Source organism: Ictidomys tridecemlineatus, chromosome 6, assembly GCF_052094955.1.
Source record: "Ictidomys tridecemlineatus isolate mIctTri1 chromosome 6, mIctTri1.hap1, whole genome shotgun sequence".
In the NCBI taxonomy this organism is placed as follows: domain Eukaryota; kingdom Metazoa; phylum Chordata; class Mammalia; order Rodentia; family Sciuridae; genus Ictidomys; species Ictidomys tridecemlineatus.
The window spans coordinates 126,124,983-126,147,204 of NC_135482.1; the positions used below are offsets into that span (position 1 = coordinate 126,124,983).

At 35.8% G+C, this 22,222-nt stretch overlaps 1 pseudogene; it reads right to left on the reverse strand.

Annotated features, from left to right (window-relative positions):
• Nucleotides 1-17,615: 17,615 nt before the first annotated feature.
• On the reverse strand, nucleotides 17,616-20,774 carry LOC144365110 (thyroid receptor-interacting protein 11 pseudogene; annotated as a pseudogene).
• Between the last annotated feature and the right edge of the window lie 1,448 nt (nucleotides 20,775-22,222).

Below are 22,222 nucleotides of genomic sequence, written 5' to 3' on the forward strand. Positions count from 1 at the left end.
AGCTTACTATTTTTCACTTCCACTGTAGTTTTCCAAAGATGAGCAAATAAACAGACTCCTTTTCGGCAGTCTATCCCACTCTTCTCCCAGATACATTTAAGAAAAAAAAGAAAATTCTAGTTGCACCAAAGTCAAAATAAGGATAATATGTATTATAATGAAAATTGTATGTAGATGTTTGTGAAATTGGTGGAGTTACACCACCATCTGTCCTTAAGCTTCAGAATTACAAAATTTGGGACCTATAATAAATTTTAATAAGCTTCCCCAACATTTTCTTTTCTTTTCTTTTTCTACACTTTCCATTGTGTTTCCATAACCTGTGGTCTGCATTTATGAGGATTCTGGGGAAACAAATGTTTGTTCATAAGCCCTGTACTTCTACCAGGATTCTCTATTCTTCAGAAAATAAATACCCCACATCTGTCAATCTGAGGATAAAGCCCTTTCAACTCAGCTGTGTGTCATCAGATTTCTATCACCCCCAGCCCCTACTCTGGGATATAGTAAGCTGATGATATGAACCATGAAGACTCAACTTCAGGGGCCAGCAGTTTCTTGCAATGAAAAATGATGCCCAGTTCTTTCTTGAATAAATACAACCTAATTTTTGTTAGTATATCTAATCTCAAACATATAAATGCAATATATCTCTGCTAAGAAGTTGAATGCCAGTGTCAAAAAATAGAAGATAGTTAATATTAGATACTTGATTTGATAAATCTTGTTGGGAAGACAAAGATGGTTTGCTCTGGGATAGGGTATTGCAGACAAAATAGATTCTATACAAAGGAAGATTTTATCCAAGTGAATATGGAAAAGGAACAATTACCAAGTAAAGAATTCCAGTACTGAATCAGAAGCCTATATCATACTTTGAGCACTGTCTTTTTTTACACAACACTCTGATGGTGTAGTATTTATATTGTATCTATATTTCGAAGAACTTCAAAGTACTTCATTGTATGATGTTGCATCCCTTTATGTGTTATGGAATTGGTTATCAAATTTTTATTTTCCAAAAAATAAAATGAATCAAAATAAAATGCAATGGCTTGCTTATATTGATACTAGAATAATACGTCAAAACATACAATATTGTCTATCTTTGACCTACATAAATGACAATTTCATATGATTTAAGTTAAATCCCTGATATTTATTTCCTGCCATATTGATTCAAATCTGTAGAACTGCCTGACATTAGAGCCCTTCGCCTGTTGATGTTTCTGACATTAAGTTAGTCTTAGAGTTGGTATTTCTCAGAATTACTGTGAAATTTTAAAACTAAAGGAAACTTCATGATAATCTATTTCAATCCCTAAATTTTAAAAATCATAAAGCAAAAGCCCGGATGTAAGAGCAAAGTACCATAGCCAGATGGTAAAATTTCAATTATTATTGAGATACTTCATATTCTAAACATAATCACCCTTCTTTCTCTTATTCCAGAAAAGAATTTTAGTCACATACTCCCAGGTCTTTCCAGTTTCTTCATGTCCATAAAATTGCTTTGGTTCAGTGATAGCAAAGCCTATCATATCATATTTACAATAGTTAACTGTCCTGTGTGTCCTCCATACTACATAGGAAAAAAGAATGTCTTATGAATTGTTTCTTCAAAAGTCAATTAACTACAAGATTTTTTTTTTCAATCCTGTAAAGAGGTGCATCACTGTTGATTGCCTATGCTCATCATAGAAAAACTTATGGTAAGAGATGCTAAAACAAGCCATAGTTTATGATATTTTTAGGGTTAATTATCTTCAGGGACTCACTGGAGGATAAACCCATATCAGCAACAAATTGCATTCTGTGCACTTCAAAGAAATGAAGGCTAATATGAAGCCATGAGACAAAACACAGCACTGTTTTGTTTTTTAAGCCATGAGTAAAAAGAGAACTATATCAATGTTCTATATCAATATAGATTTTTATTTTGAATATTATATGACACCCACAACCAGTGTACTATGCCCAAAAATATAGTGAAGTGATTAATTAAAGCTACATAAAATTTCAGTTATTTGCCCACTTTTCATTCTCCTGATGGTCCTCCTTATTCTTATTGTCCTTTGTATTTCCTTTTCCTCTTTTTCCTCCTCCTTTTTCTTCTCTGTGCCATGATTTTTTGTCACTATTTTCACAATGTCAACTTCTAAAATTTCCCACAGCTATATTTTACCCAAATACCAAATCTGTCTATTTGTTTATTATAGCACCATCAGAATGGTGTAGAAGTACCAGCTTGCCCACTATCTTCTTAGCCACCTATATTTTAACTTCAACTTATTGTCAATCACAATTTAACCCATATCCAGTCAGAATGGCAATATAGGAATATAGCAAAGAAGATCTAAGTCAATCCCTCCATCTTCTCATATCCAAATAGCATTAAGCTTTGTGTATTCTTACCTATTGTCTTCCATTTCCCTCTTCCATATACCCCCAGAGTTGCTACCTAACTTTTATCTTTCATAAATTCTTACTCAATCATTCTTTATAACTTTCCATCACCTTACAAACAAAGATGTTCATATCTCTTTGTTCCAGTGCTTTCCCCTTATTACTTTCTAAAACACATGGCATCTAGAATCTGTCAAAGGTCCCCTACAGCCAATAAAATAAAACATTACATTTTTGCCTGTCACAACAAATATGCATAGCAAGTAGATGTTTAAAAAAATCTTTTTTGAAGGAAACAAATAATAACATTAAGAGAGACCTACAGAATGGGAAAAATATTTACCACACACAACTCAGATAGAGCACTAATCTCCGGAATATATAAAGAGCTCAAAAAACTTAACACCAAAAATACAAATAAGCCAATCAATAAATGGGCTGAGAAAGTAAGCAGACAGTTCACAGGAGAAATACCACCAATCAACAAACATATGGGAAAATATTCATTATCTCTAGCAATTAGAGAAATGCAAATCAAAACTACTATTTCATCTCACTCCAGTTGAGTGAGCTGTCTCTTGTCTAGTGAGGAGGTCCACAGGACAGGATACAGGTGAGTGTGGCTGCAGAGTTGCTAATCAAGACCTCTGGAGACCAAGCAGGAAGCAGGACTGATTTTTTTTGTTCAGTTAATACACACACACATACTCAAATGAAGCACAACTTCTAATTCCTCTGGGTGTGCATGATTATATATATATACACACACACACACACACACTTAGGCAGTAGCTAGGCAGATTACAGGTAGCCACCAGTACAATTGCTGGCTAACTGTTCTTGCAGCAACCAATCAAGGAGTGGGCCATGGAGAAAGCTCAGGGACTGTAACAAGCCAAGGGCTGTGCCTATGGGTTAAGTGGTTGCCACTCACATGCCTAGCACAGGGGAGTGGTTTGCCACTCAGACACCTTGAACTTAATGCTACGTATGCAGTACTCCATTCACTTTCCCCACATCCAGTCAGAATGGCAATCATAAAAAATACAAACAATAAGTGTTGGCCAGGATGTGGAGGAAAAGGTACACTCATACATTGCTGGTGGGACTCCAAATTGGTGCAACCTCTTTGGAAAGCAGTCTGGAAATTCCTCAGAAAACTTGGAATGGAGTCACCATTTGACCTAGCTATCCCACTCCTAGGTTTATACCCAAAGGACATAAAACCAGCATACTCCTGGTGACTCATCCACATCAATGTTCATAGCAGCCCAATTCACAATAGCTAAACTATGGAATGAACCTAGATGCCCTTCAATACATGAATGGATAAAGAAAATGTGGTACTTATACAGAATGGAATTACTCATCCTTAAAGAAAAAAATGAAATTATGGCATTTTCAGGTAATTGCATGGAACTAGAGGAGAACATCATGCTAAGTGAAATAAGCCAATCTGAAAAAAAAAACCCAAAGGCCAAATATTTTCTCTGATAAGTGGATGCTGATCATATTGTGAGGGGGAGTAAGGAAGAATAAAAAAACTTTGAATTGTACACAGAGGAATGAGGGTAGAAGGTGGAGCTGAGGGGATGGGAAAGATAGTAGAAAGATATTGATATTATTAATATATATATTTATTAATATTATTAATATATATATAATTACATTATTGGTGCAATCATGCACAGCCAGAGGAATTAGAAGTTGTGCTCCATTTGAGTACAATGTGTCAAAATACAAACTGCTGTCAGAATAGAAGGAAGACCAGTAGAAAAGAATAGAAGAAGGGAATCAGAGGGAGGAAAGGAAGGAAAAGAGGAGGTACTGGGGAATGAAATTGATCAAGTTATACTGTTTCATTGTGTGTATACAAGAATATACTATAAAAACTCAAACGGTTATGTATACTTATAATGCACCAATAAAAATTAAAATATAAAAGTAAAAAAAATCTTTTTTAAAATGAATGAATGAAAATCATATGCCACAAAATATATTTTATATGTTAAATATATTCTGTCACAACATTTTCAGATTTATTTCTAGCTATATATCATTTTTAGAAAATTTGTGAGTCTGCTTTGCTACCCAAATATCTTACTAAAACAGCTGTAATGGAATATTTTCATTATTTTTCATATTAAAAAGGTTAATAGCTAGATATAAAGGTATATTAAATCTGGCATTCAAATTCTCAACTACATCATTTAATGGCTCAACGTATATTTATATACTAAGCAATGTGGTAGGTATTCTGAGTATTAATCTGAGAATTAAAGATGTATAAGCTTAGAACCCTGGCCAGATTATATTCTAGTAAGAGAAATACAATATATAAGTAGATAATTTCAGTCAGGCATGCATTTCAGTAAAATATAGTATAGAGGTAGTTCTAGTACACTGTGGAGCCAGAGAAAATATTACTGGAGGCTTCAGTTACAAAGTAACACAGCCCTACTTTTTAGTTTGTTTTAGCTCATCACTTAAAAAATAAAGTCAAAACTACAACTTTTGATAAAAATATGTAGTTCATCAAATAGCAGCCTTAGAAAACTTATCATCTTTGGACAAAATCACAAATTTGTGGTAAAATATAGATAGTTATATAAAAGAAAATGATGAGGTTATCAACTGTGAAGAAGCTCTAAATCAGTTCCTTTAATTATTTCATGTTACTCTTGCTCATGGAATACACTTTTATCCAAATATTATTCCTAATGTGTCATAATTTCAGCACAAGAAATCAGTTTTGAAACAGAAAATGGAAAGAAAGTAAAAGCCAAAGAACTGACAAGGAAAAAGGAAAAGAATTTATAACTGTTCTGAATTGAAGAAGGGACTTGCATGTTTTCTTCTCCCATTATCTTCTCTAACTCTCAATAGAGGAAAGACAAGAGGGTATCCTGGAGAAAGTCATAGGGAATTACATTCCCCTTTGTCTTCTCCCACCAACCACCTTGTTCTATCCTATCTAGGCACATGCTGGTTTCCTTCCTCTCATCTTTCACTCCGGTCCCTCAATAAATTAATATTATCCCCCACTCTCAGTTGTATATTCTCACCCCTCAAAATTCCTTCCCACTTCTCATTTAATTCAGGAGAGCACCTCTTCCTGTTTCTCATCTTTCTTCTCTTCCAGATACACAAACACACAATTATCATTGCTCCATTAAAGAGCGAAGATGGTGATATAAGGAATCAAGGAACAGGAAAACTAACGTGAAAATAAAATACTAGTATTCTTATTTTTGTTTCCTTTGTGTTTGTTTGTTTTGGTTCTGGGGATGAAGCCTAGAGGCACTTTTCCACTGATCTACAACCCCCATCCTTTTTCTATTTTTACTTTTTGTTTTGAGGCAGAGTATCTATGTTGCTGAGGTTGGCCTTGAATTTATGATCTTCCTGACTTAGCGTCCCCAGTCTCTGGGATTAGAGATATATACCACCCTACCCAGCTATTAACTTTTAGATCCCTGAAAGTCCCCCCAATAAGGGAAAAGTGAATCACATACTCTTATACCCTGTGAGTGAACTGATAAACCTAATTAGAAAACAATTGGGCGATTTGGGTTAAATTAGCTACATTTGAATCCCAAAGAAATGACATGATATGCAAATAAAGAAGTTTTATGTAAAAGATTTTATCATTAGAATTTTTTAATAGCACATTATTTGGAAACAATATAAAATGTCAACAAAATACAATATAGTCTAGCCAATAAAATAATATTTATGGGGAGGATTAATGAAATAAACTGTTCTTATATTATTTAATGGGACCATAGCATACAGGAATTTCTCAAAAGACGATCCATAAGAAACATACCACTGTGACATACCACAATGATACCACCCTTCAAGTGGGACCACAATAATCCTTACCTCGTAGAATAATGTCCTTGTGTTGTCCCTTGCCTTAATGTTCAGGCTTACTTTGAGTGACTAATAGCATATGACACACGTGATCGTATGCTATGTGAACTTAGGTATAAAAGATGGTGACTTTCATCTAGGGGTCTGGATCTATGGCTTATATCACTGGCTCAGGCAAGCTGCCATGTATGATCACTCTTAAGGAGATGCCTAAATGGTGGGCAAGTATATTGGGCCAACAGGCAGGAAGAACAGAGGCCTCCCTGTGAGTATGTGAGTGACCTTGGCAGCAGGTTCTTCTTTGCCAGTTGTCTCTATTAGAGGTAGTTGAAATTTTGGCAAACAATTTGATCACAACCTCAAGAAAGAATCTGAACAAGAATCCTTCAGGGCGCATACACAGCGGCAACCTGAGCAGGACACTGCCACGGCCCTAGGTTGGGAACCTGGGGCCTAGGCTGCAGCCCAGGAGAGTAGCCAGGCCAGGGCGGGGTCAGAGCCCAGGCGCAGAGGCTCCAGCGGCCCAGGCGGCCCAGGGGTCCCCAGGCCCCAGGTAGAAACAAGGCAGCCAGGAGCATCACCACCCTGCCTATGCTGCCTGAGGGCGCTTTCTTGCCCTGCCACTTCAAGGACCTCAAGCGGTTGTACTGCAAAAAACAGAGGCTTATTCCTGCGCTTCCATCCCAATGGTGAGTGGACGGGTCTAGGAGCAGAAGACAGAGGGGTGGGGTCCATCAAGGGGGTGTGTGTGAACCGCTGCCTCGCCATGAAGGAGGATGGGAGGCCGCTGACTGTAAATGTGTTGCACAGGAGTGTTTCTTTTTGAATGATGGAATAAAATGACTACAATACTTACGGGTCAAGGAGATCCTCCAGTTGTCCTGACCAGATCTCCGAGGTCCATCCTCTGGCACCTTAGACATTCAGCCTGGCAGCAGTTTATGCGGAATGAATGTGGCTGGAGGCGGCAGATGATGTACATATCCGACTTCCTGAAGGCTGTGGGACTGGTGTGCCCTTGTCCAATCTGCAGGAGGATCCTGAATTCGGACTTTATACCAGTCTATTCAAAAATTTCTCAAACTGCTGTATCTCCTACATAAAACAAACGTGCAAATTGTAAGGATAAAATTTTATCATTGAAGATTTATAGTTAAAAATCTAAAAGTTCAGAAGCAAGCGTTTGGATGTTTTCAATGCAAACTTTGCCTCCTGGATGTCCTGAGATACCAAAATTATTTTACTACTTTACTCTTAAGATGCTTTTGAAATATTGAATATTTCTTTTGCTGGTTGCTAGTTGGAGGCTTAGTCCCTTGTTTGTTTTTAGGGTCACATCTTTTTAACCTCTTCCTGCTCTGTTTCCCAAACAGTCAAAACAGGTTGAAAGAGCAAATGCCTCTGTGACCATTCAGTTATGTTCTCTAATAATGCTGTAGTGAAATTCCACTACAGAGAGTTTTCACATTGCCTTTGTTTCCTAAGATAAGATTTCAAAGAACTTGGTTTCAGTCCTTAAATGCCAGAAGGCAACAGTGCTTTCATCAGCAGTTTTCAAAAGTCTAGGGCTACAGGGGGTGGGGGTGTAGCTCAGTGGTAGAGTGCTTGCCTAGCACTTGAGAGGCACTGGGTTCTATCCTCTGCAACAATGCATAAAAAATAATAAATAAAATAATGGTATTGGTTCCATTTATACCATAAATAAATGGTTAGAGATATATAAAATGCCAAGTGTGGTACTACACACCAGTGATCCCAGCAACTGAGGAGGCTGAGGCAGAAGGATCCCATGTTTGAGGCCAGCCTCAACATCTTAGTGAGATTCTGTCTCAAAATAAAAAGAACTGGGGTATGTGGCATGATGGTAAAACACCTCTGTGTTCCATCCCCAGTACTAAATACACAGATAAACTACGTTAAAAATTTTATAACACATTTAGGGTTTTCATTTTTTATTAGATTAGTTTTTCAATTAAATGCAAAATTTCTGTGGCAGGATTTTTTTTACAATTAGCATATTTTTTGGTGTGTCTCCTGAACATCCAGGAAGACCACCTAAATGGGTTTCACCCAATTTTGTGATGCTGTGTCTGGAAGCATCTATGAGAAGCCCTCAAAAAGCTGCCTTCCCTGACTACTTTTCTGGGAACCTTCACTTGCCACATACAGGCTGTTGTTCAAATAACTTTAAGTGCCTTCACTATTGTTTGTCAAAGAGTAAGTGACTTTGCCTTATTAGTAACCCTTCTAGTAAAAACCATCAAGGAAGACAGAGAAGAATGGGCCCACCCTGTGTGCTCTGGTTCTTCTCTATCTCTACAGTCCCCTGAATGTGCTGTAGTTTTTTCTCTGAGAAGCAGCTTTGGAAAGATGCACAGGAAGAATACTTTGTTTTAAAATTTAAGACACTTAACTGCTATTTTCCCATTGCATGCTGACTTCCCATATTGAGATTTACCCATAGTCTTAACATGAGTAGTTCTACATTTTAAAACTGAAACCATTGGGGTGTGACTCAGTGGTAGAGCAGTCACTTGACTGGCATGTGTGAGATGCTGGGTTCAGTACTCAGCATTTCAGGGAGAGGAATGAGGAGGTGGTGGGTTATGACTGAAGGCATAGAAGAACAATCTAGGTTAAAAGAAACGTTCCTTGGTAAGAAAAATAACTTTAATCTGTATATAATATATATTTGTTATTAAAGTTATTGTTAAAGATGATGGAACTGGTATTAATATTTTAGATAATGCCCCCAACTCTTGTTCATATGTGTACTTTTATTCTTTAAATGCTCTGAAAAATACCCTGGGGACTCATCTAGCACCTAGTAGCACTAATGAGAAGCTGGGTTCTGAGCTCATGAATTCAGGCTGTCTGTAGGTCCTGGAAGCACAGGGTGAAAGGGTAAAGTTTCTAAGCTGCAAAACCTGAGTTAAAATGTAAAGGACCAGGCATTGTAAAGCTGCTTCTAAACTGCAAAGTCGGAGTTAAAAAGTAAAGGACTAGGTATTGTAAAGTTTCTGAACTGCACATAGAACCTGAAATTCCTGAGGCAGTTAAGACAATACCCGGTACTGACTATTTAGTTGTTTAATAACCTAGGACCCTTTGTAGCTTGGCACGTAGGCATTCAGGGCCCAAACCAATCAGTTTGAATGTGTACCCCACTTAGGAGTGACCAATCACCCCCACCCGACCTATTCCTGCCAATGAATGTGCTAATCACGTATGAAAGTTGTTGTTCAATTTTCCCGCACCTCATGATGATTTATTCTGATGTATGCAAAGCCCCCGCCCTCCCCAAAAAGTGTACTTAAGCACTGCTTAACCTCTGCTCTGGGCTCTGGGATGCTCTCCCTTCTTGAGTGAGCATGGAGCCCCAGCGCGCTGGATTGGATCCTCAATAAATCCCCTTTTGCTGATTGCATGAGCCAGTCTCTTGGTGGTTTCTTCCTCTGACGTTCGCGGGACCCTTACAAGGGCAGGTTGCTGAGCTGGCTGTTCTGCCTGAAGTCAGAGCTGCCTGGATAGTTCTGACTCAGAGAAGTACAGCACAGTACAGGATAGTTCTGACTCAGAGCAGTACATCACTGATCAAGCCTGAAAATGGAAGAGCAAACAAGTGCTTCTGTATCTGGACTTTAGAAGACCCCTTCCACCTCAAGATGAAAATCTCTTCCTCAAGGATTTTTTTTTTCAGTTTTTTTTAATGTTATACATGGACACAATATCTTTATTTTGTTTATTTATTTTTATGTGGTGTTGAGGATCGAACCCACAGCCTCACACATGCAAGGCAAGTGCTCTGCCCCTGAGCCACAACCTTAGCCCCTCCTCAAAGATTTTTCAAAAGGAATTTAATTTTTTTATAAAAATAAAATGACTTGTCCTGTTACACCTTTAAAATTATTTTCATATACTGTAAGCTCAAATGAAGTAAGATACACTGATTGACAGGTGTGAAGTGAAGTACATAGAAAAAAACTAAGAAGTTTTTATTTTATTTTTGCTGATTAAGAGATATGTTTAGTTGGGCATGTTGATGCATGCCTCTCATACTAGCAACTTGGGAGGCTGAAGCAGGAGGATCACAAGTTCAAAGGCAGCCTCAGAAATGTAGAAAGACCCTCTCTCAAAATAAAAAATAAAAAAGGTTGGGGATGTGGCTCAGTGGTTAATTGTTGCTAGCTTCAATCTACTAAACCTACTGGTATCAAAAAAAAAGAGAGAGTGAGAAAGGTGTGTTTGAGTATGTCATCATAGTGTTTTGTTGTTTAATTACAGAACAATAATTAGATGGAGTTTATATTTGTTTTTCCAATTTTGTAAAATTTAGTAATAGGGCTAGGTGGAAATAAAATAATAGAAAAAAATTTTAAAAAGAATCATTCAGGTAAGCCATTCCTACATACCTAAACCTCATAAACAATGAACTAATCAATATTTTTTTATTTCAAGTTGACAATTTAGAAGTGTTTTGTTATAAAGCAACATATAACTACTGCTACCATCATAAGAATGGTTATATTCAAGAAGAAGGACTTTTATATTTTTTTTCCTACTTTTCATATTTCCACAATTTTCTCCAGTGAAGTTTATTATTTAATATATGAAAACAATAATGTGATATAGAATTTTTTAAAAGTGTTTGAAAAGAGAGTGACTTATGTGTCTTTTAAAATTACCCTGATAAATATCCCTAATAAAGCTAGATTTACTTCAAGCATAGTACATAAATTAAATAAAATTGTATTTCAACCTCTACTTTTTATTTTATTTATTGAAAAAAGTGGTAGTATACATTCTATAATATTTGTAGCATTTCTACATGTGATAAACACATTAATGAATCAGTAGTGCATTTGAACATTATTTACAACATTGTTTCTAAGAAAATGTGTTCCAAGTCTTAGACAACCAACTTGATATATAATCCTTTTTGACTTGGCAACTTTTTATATATGCCTATTTAAGAAATTATATAGGAGAAATATCTTTTAAGCTTTGATTACTTTGAACAGGATCACTGTTAAAGTATTTTCAGTCTTATTAAAGGTAAATAAATTTTTTAAAAATTTGTGAATTGAGAAAATAAGACAAGATTCTCACTTCATATTAATCATAAGAAATAACCACTATCTCTTGAGGTTTTCCTAATTAGGTTATGGCATAGCTACATTATTTGAATAGAGAAGGTGAAAGCAAGCTCTAAATGAGTTTAGCAAAAATTGTCAAATCAATAAAAATGTTTTTATCAAACTAAAACAATCATAGTAAGAAAAATAAGTTGTCTAATCTATTAGTAATTATGCTTTATATTTTCATATTATTAAAAAATATAATAATTTTATGCCCTGTTCATTTATTGAAATGTTTAAATCATGAAATGTCATAGAAAGTAATTTCTGGATGTTAATAATATTGATTGTATAATCCATTTTGATAATATCTAGATCATCTTGTAGATATAAACAAGAGGATAAAATCAAATGTGTATATAAAATAATTTTATAACAGTAATATGCAACATAAATCTACTAAATATTTGATATTTGGTAATATTCTTATGGTAACTATGAACAACAAAAGTATCTTGCTGAATTTCAGAAGACTATTAGAAAGAATATTATCAGAGGGTTCATGATTACAAGTAAATGTGGTTCCTCTGGTCAGAATATATAATATGTATTAGATTCACAAATTTCTGCTAAAGTGAGATTTTGTTTCCTTACCTAAAGATTCTCACATTTCAGACTTATTTTTGAAGTTAAAAAATCCTTTTACTATTTCTATGATCCTTTGTCCATCATGTGGTTCATTCATTTCTGTAACGATTCTCTTTTCTACATCCTCACTAAATTCTGTGAATTGGGATGAAAGAAAAAGATGTCTGAACTAGAGAAAGAAATGCATGATATTTTAACTCATTGCAGAAAACTCATTGGGACTTGTATTTTTTTTCAAATAAGTGGGACATTAAGGAACATAAATCATAAAGTATCTTTGCAAGAAACGAATGGATATATGTTAAGCAAAAATCCATGTTCATTATTCTATGAACCTATGTGCAATCAAGTTCAGGTAATTTATTTTTAGATAAAAAATAAGAAAACTCTGTATTTGGAATAATAACATTAGAGAAAGGACACTCAAAAATAAACCAATGAAGGCAATTTGCCCTTTGAAATATAGATAGTAGGATGAGCTCTACCTTGCTGATTTTCTCAGGGAAATGTAGTGAGCAAATGTAAGAATTTCAAAGAAAATGAAGCTCATACAGCTCTTTGTGAGAATTAGACAAACTGAGATCGTAAAATAGAGACCCTTTTACTTCCTGAATTCAATTCAATTAAGTTCATTTGGGCAAATATTTATTGAGTTCATGTTATTTGTCAATATTTAATACCTTAAAATCATAATCTTTGGGTTGGATGGGGTCTTAGCAGTCAAGTAATTCAAGATTCTTCCCAAAGAATGATTCACAGTATGGATTTTTATTATGAAGTGATATATCTTGAGTATTCTCATTAACAGTTGTCAAGAACCAGAGTCCAGTTATGGCTGGTTACCCATGCTCCACAATTTTTGCATTTCAAAGTCAATGTCCTCAGAGTTTTTCTTGAGCGCCTGCTGAGCAGTTTACCTCTAGAAATGCATTAGCCTAACTGGATAGCCTTACTTCTTGAGAGACTGCCTTTCCTGCTTCCACTTCCCCAAGAAAACCTGGACTCTCCTTTGCCTACTGTTACTTCTTCCTAAATATTTACCATGGAGCTCTCTCTCAATCCTTCCAGAACAGGGTCTAGAGTCACACTTCTCTTAGATGAGTGAGCTTTTGCATCACCTTCTCATTATTGTCTGTGGATATAGGAGGGGATTTTTACTTCACTCTGCCTATCTGAAGACATTCCTTAATTCTACCATAAGGTCATCAAGGACTTGATGATTTAGATGGATCCCTCCACTGTAAATAGCTGACAGCTGGAAAAGAATATACTTAATGAGTACACTTCTCCAAGCAGGCATGTTGGTCTTGTGTACTTCTGCAGCAGAACCTCTGAAAAGACTTATTTAGAACATTCTGGGATGCAGAGATGTAGATGCTTAAGTTTCCTTTGCAGCAGATGTTTGCCCTGTATTGTGCTTGCCCTATAAGCAAGTAATATGCAACATAAATCTACTGAATACTGTGGTTGCCGTATAAGCAATGCCAGGTCCTTGGGTACTCACCAGAAAGAGGAGATAATCTTGAAATAAACATAAAGGATCATCAGATACCTTTATTTTATGTATACAATTTGGTCATTAAACAAAAGATGAGGTCTAAAAAGGCTTGTAGAAAGTGAATCTGTGTTGAGATTTGGTGAAGCAGGCTCAGTTAAAAGAATTTTATTACAACATATCTTTACCATTTTTAGCCATTAATAAAGCAGAAGTCACCATTACTTTGCCAACAATAAGCATAGATTTCTAAAATATAATCAGAAAACTAAACAAAAAGAAGGAAGATTAAAATATTAGCTAGCAATATCATCTTTTAATTATTTAAATAATGATGGTAGAAACAAAAGCAAATTTGCCATGAAAAAATGGTTCATTTCATTAATACAGATTTGTGATTACTCTATAATTTGTATAAAAAGATTTACTGAGAGAAGTACTAATACAAATGGATATTTGGAGGCTGCGATTGTGGCTCAGTGGTAGAGCACTTGCCTAGCACATATGATACACAGGGTTTGATCCTCTGCACCACATAAAAATAAATAAATAAAATAATGTTATTAAATTTTTATTTTAATTTGCTAAAAATGTATATTTGTATATATACAAAATGTATATTTGTAAATGTCTAGAAAAAATGTGGTACATCATAGCATGGAGTACAACTTAGTAACAAAGAGGAGTGGACTACTGGTATTCAGAGTAACTGGGATGAAATAAGGACATTCTGTTAAAAAGTGACAGAAGCCAATCTCAAAACGTCATAGAGTTTATGATTCCATTTATTTGGCATTCCCAAAATAACCAAATTCTGGGGATGGGAAGAATTTCATGCCTTTCATGAATTAGGTTTCATGGACAAGGGAAGTGGTTCTAACTATAAAGAGATTAAGAATTAAAAAAAAATTATAAAGAAATTCTGCACCATAAAGGGGCAAATAGTCTTGATTTTTTTCTTCCAAAATATTGTTACTGTTTGCTCTTTTCTAAATATAAAAATTAATACATGATCACTGAAAAAGTAATATACCTAAGACATAAAGAAGGAAGTATAGAATACACATAACCCCTCACCAAGAAATTATAATTTCTTCTTGTATTTGTTGTTGTTGTGGCTTTGTTTTGTAGTACTGGGGGTTGAACCCAGGGGCTGTTACCAAAGTGCTACACCCTAAACCACCATTCCCCCATTTTATAATTTGAGACAGGTCCTCACTATTGCCCAGGCTGGCATTGAAATGCTGCCTCAGTCTCTGAAGAAGCTAGGTAGATTTTTGTTTGTACAACTCATATGCACATACATACATACATATGCACATAAATTTACACTGATATTAATTTATGATTTTTTCCTTTAAATGTGCCATGAATATTGCCGTATATAAACACAGAGCTACAGTGAACATTTAAGATTACAAAGTATGACAAAATTGTATGAGTGAACCACCATTTAATCAATAATAAATATCAGTTCCTGATAAGATGCATTAAAATTTTCTGTAATAATTATAAATTTGTCAACTTGGTCTTATAACTTTTTTATTGCCAAATATCCTTTTAAACATTAATTAAAATCATGATTTCTTTTATCTTCTTGAAGTGCTATTTCTTTTACAAAGTATCTCACTTCAACCTCATTAATGATTTAAATTTTCTTTGGAGTATGGTTTTAGCAGTTTCTACAAATATTTGGAAATGCTATATTTTGTACAATTCTATGAACATTTTAATTTTTCTTGCAATTTTTTAAACCCTAAAACTCTTTAGTATAGGTTATTTTGTTTCCAGATATGTGGGATTTATATAACCTTTCTTTTGTTCTGGTAATTTTATCACATTTGGCCACAGAACATAGTTTATATGACATTTATTAATGCAACATAATATTAGTTCTCTTATGGCCCAGCATAGGAATAATCTTTCAAAAAACTTTCACATAAAAATTAAAACAAAAGTTGCTTATGGAGTTTTTTATGTCTACTAGGTTGTTCATGTTACTTGTATTTTTCAGATCTTCTGAATCATTGCTTGCTTTATGTTTTCTCATTTAGCTGCTTTAAGAAGTTTGTAGTAAATTATCCTACTACAATTATTGATTGATAATTATTGATATCCCCATTCAGGTCCAGCATTTGCATATATGTTCCTGGATATATCATGTTGGGTAGGATGTCCTCTTAAACCCATTCTACAGTGAAAACACCCTGAAAATACCTTTAATACCCCTTCCTACCAAACTACTTAGCAGTACAGTTTCTGTTGGGTATCAGTTGTGATGGCAGGCTGTTCACTGCTGCAGCCCTGGGCGTCACATCACAGTATGGTACCACAAACTGTTAACTAGTGAAAAGATCAAAATTCAAAACTGCAACTATGGATTCTACTGACAGTGAATTATCTTCATACCATCATAAAGTTAAAAAGTCATAAGTTTTACAAGCACCTTCTGTATATTTTATCAGGTTATATTTTTGATACATATGTTATTAAAACATTCTTGCTCTTCAATTACTTTTATAAGAACAGCTTATTTTCTAAAATCTGTTTTTTATTTTCAAAAAATGGTGCTTTTGGGGACTTGACAATGTGATGTCACCTTGCTGTCAGTTAAAAGTCAAGAAGTGTACCTGGGTGGGACCATCTGGTAATTTCTTTGGGATCCCCAATACTAGAGTGAAAAAGAGGCACAATGTTCCTCACCTGTCAGAGATGACCCACTCTGTCCCTTGAGTATATCCCTTTTCTCTTCTCCCCTACAAATAAACTCTGAAAAAAATGATGCTGTCAGTCTCTTTATTATTCTAAAACTACAGGTTTCAGAGAAGCAATTGGCACATAATCTGCTTTCTCTCCTTTCCGACTTCACCCAACTCTAGCTGGAAACTCTTGATTCATCTTTTATCTTAATTTAGAAAAATAAAAAAGATTAACTTTAAATACTTTTTGTTAACCCATAGAAGTGTTTAGATAAACAGTCAAGATTTTAATAATACATTTTTACAAATTAGCTTTTCATTGGAAATTATTGATGTAGTAAGTCTTTTGGTTTGACTCAACGTGTAGAAACTATTTTCCTTATGGACATATTTAACACCTAGAAAATTGAATTTAAACTGAAGTGACTTTTTAGACAATTGAAAATAGTTAAATGGATAGGTTCATAGTTTTTTGATTAAAAGAATCTTAAAATTAATCCACTAAATTTCAGTTGGGCCCTCCAACTGTAATTTTCTTTTAGTAGTTGTACAATGTTTTCTTTGTTAAAGAATTCACAACATCTTATTTTGTTTTCATGTACTCTAACTTTGGAGATATATCTATCATATGGGTTTGATTTCTCTTCTTTTCTGTTTGTTATTTAAATGTATCATTTTTATTTTAATACAATTAAATTTAACAAATATTATAAAAAAAGAAGTTGAGCTGTATAGTTCACTGATACTGCTCTGATTCACAATCAAAGTATTTAAGAATTGATTACTACATATGATTACCTCATAACATCAGAACAAATTTTAATAAACCAAAAGTGCTACAGAAACTAATAACAATTTTAAGTGCTACATCGAAAAAACAGAAACAAAAATAAAAATAAAAATAAAAACAAAAAATCTGGTAGCTCTATACATCAAGTTTTTATGTATCTTTTTTCTAAAAATATATGACTTTTTTCCAAAAGGAAAAAGTACCTTGTTTTTACGGATTCTGTAAAGTGCTAAATTGTCTCTGGCTTGATAATTATCTATTGCCTTCAAAGGTCCTTTAGTAAAACTCTAGGGCTTTTGTCAAGGGGCATTGGCAATAGTGTACAGGTCAAATTAAGATGCCCAGGTCCACCAGGTTCAACCAAGTCCAGCTGGGTTAATAAGAGTCACAGCTTCCAAATGGGGAGGCAAGAATGGCTGAATTATGTTGCATATTTAAAACTTCCTGGTACTTTTACACCTGGCTTTCTCCTTCCTGGTGAATCTAAAAGTTTCATGGTATGATCAGAAATTTTTCATGGTAGAATAGCTGGATGAGATTCTGTTTCCAGAAATTGAATCAAAAGTCCTGAAAAAGAACTTTTAAGCCCAGTTTGCTCAGATGGTCTCAAAGGTATGTTGGGGTCACTTTTGGAACTTCCCATTCAAAATACTAATCCTTGTTCTCTTTTCCATAATGCAGGTCTGGAGTTGCTGCTGGACGTCAAGGATATCCTAGGTGTATGAAATTAGAGACATTCTAGCAGGAAGAGCTCGTCTCTCCATGTCTTTCTGCTGGATAATTTGAGTGAGTTTTTCAACCTCATCTTTTGACAGCTGATCTATCTGTCTGGTTAAAGACATATTCTTTGAATTCTGAAGTTTAATCTCAAGTATTCGTTCTTTGACTCTTTTCACAAAATTTTCCATTTTGGCTTTACATATGGCATGGTTTTCACTCCCATTTTCTGTATTAAGGCTTTTCACTTTTGTTTCTGGAAAACTATCAGCATTCTCTGTTTGAATATCCTGTCTCTCTTCATGCCCCTGGGCTTTTATTTGTTCAATGGTTTTCTGCAAATTCTTAATTTCCTTGTCTTTTTGAAAAAACAGTTGAGTATGTGCAGCCTTCATCTGCTCATACTGGTATTTAAATTTATCCATTTCCTCCTTCTGCTCCTGTAGTGAATGAAGTAGTTGCATGTGACTCTGGTTTTGATCTTCAATGACCTTTTGATGATGTGTAACTTCCTCTTCCAGATGATTCTTGATGATATTCAGTTGAGATACCTCAGATTCTAGTTCTGTGATACTATCAAGGGTTTTAGGCTCAGCCACAGCTACAACTCGATTCTGCTGTTCCCTAATTCTTTCCAATTCTTCTTGCAGATGAGTGTTTTCTTCTTTCATGGAGCTGAAACTTCTGTCTTTTGTCTCTATGGTCTGCCTTAAAGTTTCATTTTGTTTTAAGGCCTGAGAACACTTATCTAAATCCTTTTGCAGTGCTGAATTTTCTTGTTTGAGTTGGTCAATAAAAACTTCTTTCTCATTTATAAGTTGCATCAATTGCTTCTGTTCTTCTAAACGAGATGCCAACATTTCCTTAGTTTCTTTTTGATCAGTAGCCATTTGCTCAATATTCTTTTTGAGTCCTGATATTTCAAAGTCTTTCTCTTGACTGAGTTGCACTACATGCTCCTGTTCCAGCTGTAAGGCAGAGGTATTCCAATTACATACATTTGAGAGTTCCTGAATTGTCTGCCTGTAACTGTTTGCTTCTTCCAACAGTCTCTTTTTGGCCTGACACAGTTCTACTTCTATCTCTACTTTCTCTCTTTTCAGCGTCTCCATAATAGTGTCTTTTTCTAGAGAAATTTGGTTGTTACCAGCAATAGATTCTTCCAACTGATGCCTTACATCTTCACATGCTGAAATCAACTTGTCATTTTCCATTTTGAGATCAAAAGCAACTTTTTTAAAATTTTCATTGAGCTGTTCTACTTCTGCAAGATTTTGCTTCAAGTTTGTAATTTCGACTTCCCTTTCTTTAAGCAAGTCATCCTTAAAATTTCTGTTAGAGTCTTCGTTAACAGCATGTCTTAACTTGTTCTGAACTCTACATAATTCCTTCTCCTTTTGGCTAATATGTTCCTTAAGTTCCAGGTTTTCCTGCTGGATGTTTAAACTACTTTTCTGTGACTGACTTAGCTGACCTACTAAATCTTTGACTTTATCTTCAAGCTTCTGCTTGGTTAAATGCAAATCACGGAGGCTCAGTGCACTCTCAGTTAACTCCTCTTTCTGTACATGCAACTCTTTAGTTATGTCCATATTATCCTCCTCAAGTTGATGAACTCTCTCTTTTTCATCCTCTAGATCTTGTTTCAACTTCTTGATTAGACCATCTCCTTCATTTTGCTGTTTTGATAGCTCATCTATTATCAAATTCATGTGCTTTGTATCTTCCTGGTGCTCGTTTTTCAGTTCTTCTAACTGAGCTATCAGCATTTCCTTTTCATTAATACTCTCATTCAGTTCTTGCTCCTTAGCCTCCAAGTTCAGTGTTAACTCATGTATTTGTACATTTAAATTCATGTCATTTGAAGCCTTACTTTTAAGGACTTCACATTCCCAGCTAAGTTTGCAAAGTGATATCTGAAGTTCTTCCTTTTCTTGACTCAATAATGACTTCTCTTTTTCTAAAAGTTGCACATGCATTTGAAGTTTCAGATTGTCTTCAGCAAGACTGGTATCCTGCCTTAAACTACTCAGTTTCATTCTTTCATTATGAGTATCAGACAGGGCTTCTTGCAGTCTGAACACTTCTCCCACTGATGAACTCTGTGGAGGAATTGTTCCCTTTTCTGCCACAGGATCACTCTCCTCCATCACAGAAGGCTGCAATTTACTGCATTCCAGTTTCAAGTTTTCACACTCTTCAGTTATTTGTTGCTTTTCCACACTGAGCTGCTCTTTCTCTCCCTTCAGGACATCTCTGTTGTGTTCTGCAGAAGATAATTTTTTCTTTATGTCTTTTATTGTATCCTCAAGTTCTTTGATTCTTTTTATGGACTCTAGTTTTTCACTTTGTAGAACCTGAATCATGTTTTGCATCTCCCAGACATGAGACTCATCAGTAACTCTTGAGTCACCTTGGTGTAACAGCTTTTCAAGTTCTGCAATCCGTCCTTCATAGTCATTTGACTCCTGTTGATGCTGGTGATTTAACTCCGCCAATTTTTTTTGATGTGCATTCTGCAAAATGGACATTTCATGTTGGTGATGATCCATGTCCTGACTTCGGTTTTGTTCCAGGACCTTAATTGTATGTTGTAGTTTGCAGATTTCACTGAGTCCATAACCAAATGAACAAGGTGCTTTGGTTGCTGGTACACCACCCACTCCTGAAGGTACTGAATGAGCAGCTGACTGCACGCTCAACAACTGCTTCTGTACTGCCATCTGGCTTGCTTGGAAATGGCTGATTTCTACCTGTTTCTGTTGCAGGTGATTTTGGTAGCTTGTAGACTGAAGGTTTATTTGAAACTGTGATGCTTCATCCTTTTTTCCCAGATCAGTACAACACTTTTCAAGTCTTGTATTCTCAGATCTCAACCTTGATTCTGTGGCTTCAATTTCCTTTCTCCGACAACGAAGTGAACCGGCTTCCATAGCTTTGGAGACCTCCACAGGCATATCTATGGTGCAGCTGGAGACTTGGCCAGTGGGGGAAGCCAAGCTGCCTCCCTCCTGACCCAAGGACTGACCCAAGCCGAAGCCTAGGCCTCTAAACCACGAAGACATTGCTAGAGCTTCAGAGAGCCCTCAGCTCTGCTCCAAAAACCACTCTATGGCCATCCACCTTCCAGCTGAATGTCCTGGAGCTTTGGTGAGGTCAATTATGACAAAAGCATTCAGAATTCTGGGCAGCTCAGGGTTCCTGCCACCCTTGGTGCTCTGCCTTAAACAGAGGCCTGGCCTGGGTTTTGACCAGGAACTTGCCGCCAGGGGCTCAGTCACCCCGCGAGGCCTCTGCTCCCTCCCTGGACTTTCAGCCCTCTGGTTGGGTGAATTCTCCCTCAGAGTTAGTGACTCCCCCGGCTCTGTGGGCTGCTCTTGCCACCTCTATGCTGGCCACCAGAACATCCCCAGGTGACAGCCTTTATCCTGTCTTGGAGGCATGAAGTTGAAGTTCTGTCCTCAAGGACTCAAGTTCTGTTTTCTATGCAATCTAATCTGTTGGTGATGGTTTCCAATGGAACTTTATGTTATATATGTATATATATGACACTGGAATACATTACAATTCTTATTACGCATTTAGAGCACAATTTTCCACATATCTGGTTTTATACAAAGTTTTTGCACACCAATTCATGTCTTCATACATGTACTTTGTATAATAATGATCATCACATTGCAACACCATTTCTAACCCCATGCCCCCTCCCTTCCCCTCCCAGCCCTCTGGCCAATCTAGAGTTCCTCTATTCCTCCCAGGCTCCCTCTCCCTATCCCACTGTGAGTCAGCCTCCTTATATCAAAGGAAACATTTGGCATTTGGTTTTTTGGGATTGGCTAACTTCACTAAGCATTATCTTCTCTAACTCCATCCTATTACCTGCAAATGCCATGATTTTATTCTCCTTTATTGCTGAGTAATATTCCATTGTGTATATATATGCCACATTTTTAATCCATTCATCTATTGAAAGGCATCTAGGTTGGTTCCACAGTTGAGCTACTGTGAAGTATGATTTGTATCTTTCATTTCCAGGAGTTATGACTGGTTTCTTTTCAATATTTTTGTTTCTTTATTGAAGTGATTTTTATCTTCAATATTAGCTTTCTTTATTCATTGCTTAGAACTTCTTTTAGTTTAACATTGTAATAATCGTTTTTAATAATCTTTGTCTGAAATTTCATCTACTTCCATATCTGTGGGATCCATTGTTGGGAGATTCTGAATTTTGGAGGATATTTCTTGGCCTATTTCCTCATGTTTTCAGAGGTCTTGGTTGGACTTGTGCATCATTTGAGATGAATTCTCCTTCTTCTTTTAAGTCCTCTTGTGGATGGTTGTCTTTTTTGCTTTATGAGTAGATATCCCAGAGTACAACCTGTGGTGCCCCTCTGATTGTTCCTCCTTGGAACCTGTTTTTTTGAGGGGTTTGGGGGTCTTGTTTCCCCAATTCTCTGCCCTTGAATTAATGTGAAGGCTCAGGTGGGGCTAGATTATCATGTGTGGAGTG